This window comes from Crinia signifera, chromosome 6, assembly GCF_055691185.1.
Source record: "Crinia signifera chromosome 6, ASM5569118v1, whole genome shotgun sequence".
In the NCBI taxonomy this organism is placed as follows: Eukaryota; Metazoa; Chordata; class Amphibia; order Anura; family Myobatrachidae; genus Crinia; species Crinia signifera.
The window spans coordinates 81,336,065-81,344,743 of record NC_139222.1 but is presented as its reverse complement, the minus strand read 5'-3'; positions in this window follow the sequence as shown (position 1 = coordinate 81,344,743).

Genomic DNA, 8,679 nt, shown 5'->3' with positions numbered 1-8,679 from the left:
TTCCACAAGATCCCTTGGCAGAGTTCGACCCCTCGGCCAGGATTGCGACTAACATGAGGAGCCGGCATGTGTACAAGTCATTTTAAAACCTTCTAAATTCCCACGCGTGCCCATACCATCAGTGGGCTTGCACTGGGTCTCGATTGGTGGATTCAAGAGTCAGGTATATCCCCCCTCCCAGCTACAGATGTCCATCTGCTGCTGCCCCCCCTGCTGGGTCCGGTACCAGTGAGTCTGCTAGTGACCAGAGATATGCAAAGGAGTGTCAATACGAGGAACAGGTATATCCCCCAGGTAATCTACAGCTGTCCATCTGCTGCTGCCCCCCCTGCTGGGTCCGGTTCCAAAGAGTCTACTAGAGTCCAGAAAGGCACAAAGGAGTGTAAATACAAGGACGGTAATTTGGTTATGTCCTGATTACCCCCTGTTGACATAACCTTCCTGTAAATAGCAGGGGAATTGGATCACCCCCTGTGGACATTTCCTGTCTGACCATATTTGGGCAACGTCCTCTGATATACAGTCTAATACTATGGTTCTGGAAATACACACAGATTTGGGGGATAGAAATATCTACGGAGAATAAGAGGGTACAGACGGACTAAAAAGTACATTAATCACTACACCTAATAAAATATAATAATTACAGTCTTACAGTAAATCTGATAACTTCACAGTAAATACTGGCTGCATTAATTTTACACTGCAGTTTAAATTCCAGTTACAACACACCCCACCCAAATTTAACACTCTCTGCACAAGTTACATCTGCCCCACCTGCAGAGCACATGGTTTTGCCCATTTTGAGAACAAATTTGTACTGCGATCAGTTCTTAATAAGGTTCAATGTGTCAGTCTGACTGAAAAAAAAAACTGTATCTGAAAATCCTGAAACCCTCAGGTATCATAGCCATGGCACTGTAATGGTGTGTACACACGGTCAACAGCCATGCTATTCTATTCCGATCGAATCGCACAGCAAGGCGAAAGAATATATATGACTATATATTACAGATCTGTACTAAATATTCTAATAGATGCAGCCCTGTCTATCTGGCTTCGATTTGTGCTTTGTGGGAGCGCGCATTGGTTAAAAAAACCTGTGCGATCTGCATGAGATCTGCATGCACTTCTGATGCGATTTTGACTATATAGTCAAAATTGTAGGCTAGAGTGTACCGTGTGTACACATAATTTATTTCAGTTTATGGCTACAATATCTATGCTTCACCCCTGGGAGGAAACATTTCCCCATTGTTACCCTAAAGCCGGATACACTCTAGGCGATATGTGTAAGCGGCGATATTGGTGGTGGCAGGAACCATGTGCAGAACCAGCATTGGAAAATACATATAGACTTGCCAATGCCAGTGCAGGCAGTGACAGGGCGAGCGGTGGACATGCTGCAGCATAGCCTTTATTACTGAGGGCTTCCCTCATCTGTACTGAACAAATGAGGGAGGGGATAATTAATGAATGTTGAGTGTACACACTAGACAAAAAAGTTAAAGACATAAGGCCCTTCTGAGTGACATATTTTCTTGTATTCTTTCTTCTCTGTCCAACAGAGATCTTATAATTAATTGTTCATCTTCTAGTGCAGGCTTTCCCAACCATGGTCCTCAAGGCACACCAACAGTGCAGGTTTTAGTGATATCCAGGCTTGAGCACAAGTGACTTAATTAGTACCTGAGGGATTCTGATTGAACCATCTGTGCTGAAAGCCTGGATATCACTAAAACCTGCACTGTTGGTGTGCCTTGAGGACCGTGGTTAGGAATGCCTGTTCTAGTGTAGAAGCCGCTGCAGCCAACTAATTAACAGATCTATCGTATATACTAGTTAATTATTCTTGTTAAACAGACCAATCATTTCCCATCAGCTGCAGCAATACACTGTTACACAATATTTGTCACATTATATGATAATTGGCTGAAGTGTTCAACAACTGAACAATGTGTGACCACCAGCATTAGTGAGAGTGATGATCACTTCTGTCCATCATGTCATGTTTATACTGCCCGAGGCTCTAAAAAAGGGAAAAGTTATGGTTCTTCTAAAAGGTAAAAACTTAGTAATTATTGAAGAAAAAAAACCCTGCAAATCTTGCAAAATATGTGTGTTTGATGATAAATAATACAATAAATAGTCCATTCCTACTGCTTCATCTCCAAACAGCATCTAAGAAGCTGTAAGTCTGTGAAATATAGATGTTGTCGAACCCTGCTGCCCTTGGTGTTACCCCTTTGGAATTGGATGGCTGTGAAATCCCGCTTGAAGATCTTTCAATTACTTCAAACATCTCCTCACAATGTTCTGCAGAAGACAGTATAAATAATACTACAAAATAAATAAGAAAAAGCAACCAACATTTTTAGGAAGCAAACATTATTTGCAGACATTGCATTTACACTTTTTTTATTTCTAACCTACTTTATTTGATACTAGTCAAAAGCCTTCAAAATGATGGCTTCTGCAATGTACTTTCACTTTAAGCTGTGACAGTTTTACTTTCACTTTGAGCTGCAACAGTTTTTAATCCACAATCTCTCCACCCCACCTCAGTCCCTACCCGCTCCTAGCTTCAATCTCTTCTTCAGAGCTCCCTCTCTCCATATCCAGCAAGATTGAAACAGATCAGTGCCCCTGGAAAAAATTGCTGTTACTTTTTGTTATGACAACTTTTAGCCCACAAAGCTGTAACTTGGTCGTCGATTGGCCTCTAGTGGTCAGTGGTGGTACTTGGTTTTCTGTCTAAAAGTGATGGTTACATTTTATATTAGACAAATTAAACCTCTATGATGAGGTACTTTTTTTAAATGTCAAGATCTGTTTCACTGGTAATGTTGTCTTAAGGTTATAATTCCAAAATATTTATTATTTATTTATTTATTAACAGTTTCTTATATAGCGCACACAGATTCCGCAGCGCTTTATAGAGCATAGTTATAATCAAAAACACATAACAAATTACATTACAAGACAGTTTAGGACAAGTACATAGTTAATACGGATAGTTGCATCAGGGGACAGGACACTGAAGCAATCATCAGGGTGGCAGTGGTTTATATATTCTAAGAAAGGCACATGAGGAGAGAGGGCCCTGCTCGTGAGAGCTTACATTCTAAAAGGGGAGGGTTAGACAGACAGGGGTGACACAGAAGGGGAAGAAGTGAGCATAAACAGTAGGTTAGGATGAGAGATGGTCAGGTTTTATGCAGGAGGGTGGGAAGATGACAGCTTAGTCTTTGATATTTTAAGTCTAAAGAAGCGCTGAGTCATCCAAGAGTAGACAGCAGAGAGACAGTTGGAGATATGAGTGAGGATAGAGGGAGAGAGATCAGGAGAGGAGAGGTAAATTTCAGTGTTATCAGCATAGATGTGATAGCGGAAGTCGAGTGAGCACATAAGCTCACCCAGAGAGGATATATAGAGAAAGAGGACACCTACTATCAATGGAAGAGCAGGAGAGGTGAGGTCATTAGAGGTACAGCTGGTATAACGCTGTAGTTATGAATCAGTTTTCCCACTTTAATAACGGCCCACTTCAATCTAGGCCCACAGCCTATCCGGCCACAGCCGTATGCAATGACTGCTTAAGTACTCTAACAATGCATGAGTTCCCAATTCCCAATAATTGGAATCCACTCACTCAGTCCCCACCCCCTACAACACATAGCAATAAAAGTGGCTTAGAAAAACAAAACTAGCATTCCAGGATACTATATATCATCTAGAATAAAAACAAATTCCTCCCTACACACAGGCTAGGTACTGTTGTAAAGTACACAGAGGAGATGTTCAGTGTGTTACCTAGAAGTACAAATCAATCCCACACAATAGATGTAATGCTCTGCAGTACAGAGGAGATGTCCAGTGTGTTACCTAGTAGTACAAATCAATCCCACACAATTGATGTAATGCTCTGCAGTACAGAGGAGATGTTCAGTGTGTTACCTAGTAGTACAAATCAATCCCACACAATAGATGTAATGCTCTGCAGTACAGAGGAGATGTTCAGTGTGTTACCTAGAAGTACAAATCAATCCCACACAATAGATGTAATGCTCTGCAGTACAGAGGAGATGTTCAGTGTGTTACCTGTTGGAGACAAGAGATGATGAGTCAGATGAATCTGGTATAACGCTGTAGTTATGAATCAGTTTTCCCACTTTAATAACGGCCCACTTCAATCTAGGCCCACAGCCTATCCGGCCACAGCCGTATGCAATGACTGCTTAAGTACTCAAAATATTTCAATTATCTAGTGTAAATAATACACACAAAAAAAAACATGCCTACTCTTGCATAATCTGTACCATTCCCAAAATGTACCTTTAATTTACACATTAGTTGAGGATAGGGATACTAAATATTTACTTTCAATAAAGAGAAGGGAGTTCAAGATAAGAAAATATTGATTTTCTTTATTTATAAAGTAGGAAATGCTTTTGGGAGGCACAAAGGAGAATGGGCAGAATTAAGGGTCACGTGCTCCTGGGGTCGATATTGTACAATGGCGCATTGTGAGAAGGGAAGAAGCTGTGACCAGTGTCATTTGAGTGTTGTCAGTGCCATGTGGGTGTGTACACCCCTTACGCTTTCATCTCCAATGTCTCCCTAAATCAGGGGTAGCCAACTCCAGTCCTCGAGAGCTACCAACAGTTCACATTTTCCAGCTCACCTTACAGGTACACAGGTGCACTCACTACTGACTAACACATTTTAAAAGATCCACAGGTGGAGCTAAATGCTTCACTTGTGATTCTGTGAGGAGACATGGAAAACATTAACTGTTGGTAGTTCGAGGACTGGAGTTGGCTACCCCTGCACTAAATACATATAAATAGAAAAATTGCATAGATTTGTTTCAAAACTGTACTGCTCTTTCCTATTTTAAAATTAAAATGCAGATCTGAATTGTACTCAACTGAGGGGTCTTTGTTGGCAGTTGTATATTGCACTATGAGTTAATAAATCAATCTCTGCTTAAAAGAAAATGCAACAAAACAGGATAGCAGAGAACATTTTCTGATACAAAAGGCTTTTTTCTCTATTTCGTTGCCTGTGTATGTGCACATAATTACTTTGTCAAATCTCAATTATGCTGCCAAAGTAAGATATTCAATTCTTAAGCCTTTTGGTGTAATATTGCAAAAAGGGAGCTTTACAAACTAAAGAGGTTATGAAAAGTAATTCTGACCCTGATGTACAGTTTGAGATTTAACAAGATGTGGTTTGCTATAAACTGCCCATTGTTTGGGACTTTTTTTGCCAAAACACATCAAATCCAGTTTGAGATTTATGACTCCAAACCGCAAACCATATCATAGTTTTGGCAAAAAGAAACATGGCCATAAAGAGAGAGGGAGGTGCAGTTTATTCTGCCATCCAGGGAAGTGTCATGGGTCCACAACGCAACCATTCCCCTTCCAGATAGTGCATCCTCTCTTCTTTGCCTGGTGCTGCTGTCCATTTAGCGGGTCTCTCTTCTCCCCTGTTGGCAGCTCCCGGTGGCCCCGTGGATCAGCAGTGGCAGCAGCTCCCACTGAGCACATTCCATGAGCACTGCCATGATAGTCCATCCAGCTGATTATGGATCTGATGTGTTTTGGCTTGAAAAGTCCTAAACAATGGCCAGTGTATAGCAAACCAATTAAATATTAAATCTCAAACTGTACATCAAGGTCCGAATTACTTTTTATAACGTCTTTAGTTTGTAAAGCTCCCCATTTGCAATATTACACTGAAAGGCTCAAGAATTGAAGATTTTTCTTTAGGTCAATCAGGGACTTTACCTTTATTATGGTTCTTTCCAGAAGTCCTAGACACCAGAGCAATGATTTCCACAATCTGACTTTGTACAAAGTTCCTGAGCATATTTCCAGTGTTTCCAGTGTTTGCATTTATATTTGGGTTCTAACATTCCCCAGTCCATCTGGTAAATCTGTTTCCAGTATATCCTCCATTTCTCCTGTCATCCGAACCAGTCCATCTGGTAATTTTCCAGTTCTAGTACTTTCCAGGACCACTGTCATCCAGTCGTTCTGGTAACTCTCTGATTCTGAGTATTTTGCAAAGTCTCAGTCTGGTGATACTCTGCTTCCAAGCCTTCACCTCATTCTTGGTTCTGGTCCATGTTCCTTTGTATCAAGTCTCCTAGAATCAGCAACAGCATAGGTGACCAAGCGAGGGGCCCCACTTTCACATTGGATGATGCAGAAGTCCATACCTCTTCCTGGGGTCCCTGGTAAACACCCTCACTGTATTAGACCTTATGCGCCCCTGTCCTGGGTCATGTCAACCTCTACTGCTGTTTTTGGTTCCCTATGGTTAATTTGCAAACAGAACATCAGGCCCACTCAATTCCAGGCTCCTGAGATACTCTATATTGGTCATCAAGAACCTCCATCAGAACCACCAAACTCCAACTCCATAATAGGAAGACATTTTCTGGGGGAAGCACAACTGTGAATCCTAACCCACCCAGGTGTCCAGCTGCCCCAGCTCTCTTCCTCCTGATCTGATTTTCCTTTTATAGACTGTGAGAAATGTCTTAATATAATGGCTTCTCAGACTCATCTACATGACAGCATAGGTTAGAGCCAAACTCATAAAGGGGCACCTGGTCAGCCTTGCCAACAAAAGCCTAGAACTGAACTGAAGAAAGGAGGAAGAAGGTAAAAGGCACCAAAATAGTAGGGGGAAAAAATTATCTTAATTAATTAGAATTAATTTGTTGTTCAACAAATAAGGTGAAAGGGGAAAAGAGGATTACAAAATATTAAGCCAAGGGCTGTTTTACCTTAGTTAAGTTATGGACATGTAATTTACTTATTTTTTATCAAAACAATTCTAACATTCTTCTTCTGAAATCATGTGAGCTAGCAGAGACCTGAGAAAATAATGTATTCTGCCTTTTAATTATGTTCACCTACAGTAGTGTGATCATGTGTTTGCTAGAAGCAAAATGAAGCATCTGTGCCGGGTTCAACAAACACCTGTCATTGTTCTTCAGAAGTTATGAGTGAAGCTAGTATAATATTTGTTTTGTAATCTGTCTGATTATTACAGGTTAGTGCTGTATTGTATGGTTGCTGCGTGTTAATGACAAAGTCCTATCTACAATACATGGTAGCTTACATAGCATAAAACAGTACTAAGCAAATCAGAAGGTAGGTAAAGTATATAGAGCCGGATTTAAAGATTTACATAAATCCAATGTTTTTTTTTCTGTGCATGTGTGTGATCTCTTACAATCTCCCCATGATTGACAATATCAGCGTTTGGGGGGCATCAATAAAAATGGAAGAATGTCACCCACATTTTGTGTGTATGTGGAATATCCACTGCATCTTTGGCCCTGGCATTGGAGTTCCTTGGCCTACTCAGATGGCTGAGGGCTGTGATATTGGTCATGTTGGTGATCCAAAGCCTTAGCTTCAGCTGCAGCACACAGAGAGATAAAACTTGCCAGAATCATATTTTTTCCTACAGAAGTCTCTTGCAGCACTAAATAGAGGGCAATGAATTGCAGGGTTGTCTACTTTCTGGCTGCCTTCTCAAGCAGCGGGCAGCCAGCTCCGATAGGCAGAGGCATGAGCTGTGCCGGCGGGAAAAAAAAGGGCGGGACAGGGTCAGAGCTACGGCATAAAATTTATGCTAGGGGGTTATAAGAAAAAAGGTGCTATACAATTTTTAATGAAGCAGTGCGAGGGGGCAAAGGGAGAGGGACACTATGAAGCTACGCAGCTGCAACAGCAAAAGGCCTGGAGGGGGTAGATGAAGCAAAGTCTGAGGATTTTTTTTTAAAGCAGCAGGGAAGAAAACAAATAGTTTTTACGAAGCAGCCAGCTGCTAGCAGCATTTCTTATTTGACATCAATAAAATCTCACCACTGCCGCTGATTGTGCAGCTACTTCTCCCAGTTTCCGGGCGGTGGGGAATGTGAACCCTGCCAATCTCCGCTTCACAGCAATGGGCAGGGTTAATGGGGGTGTGGTGAGGTGGAGATGCTCAGTGGGGACCGGTGGTGAGGAGATCTGTTGGTACTTGTTTCCTAGCACGGCCACAACGATCATGATCGTGGGCATCGTGAGGAAAAATCGGGGGCATCGCGGCCATCGCATGCACTAAAAAATCGGGTGCGATGGTCGCGATGCGATGCCCGCGATTTCCCCATAGGGAACAATGTTAAATGCCTCAATTTAGCCGCAATGCCCCGATTTCCCATAGGAAACAATGGTAAATGGGCCAGAAACCCCCCAAAACACCCCTGAACAGTGAAATGTCCCCCTAAAAGTATTTTACGCCACCCCACGATCAACGCGAACCCGAAGCGTGGCGAACGGCGGCGGTACGCGTCCTCCGACCTTTTCATACCCCCACTATCCACGTCGGCGTGGAGTTGAGAATAGAATAGTGTGGCGAGTGCAGCGAGCCACCGAGCCCGAAGCGTGGCGAGCGCACGCGGATACCTGTGAAGCCCGCGAAGGGACGCGTTTACCTGTGAAGGTATCCGCGTGCGCTCACCACGCTTCGGGCTTGGTGGCTCGCTGTGCTCGCCACACTATTCTATTCTCAACTCCACGCCGACGAGGATAGTGGGGGTATGAAAAGGTCAGAGGACGCGTACCGCCGCCACTCGCGGGCCATGCTTCGGGTTCACGTTGATCGTGG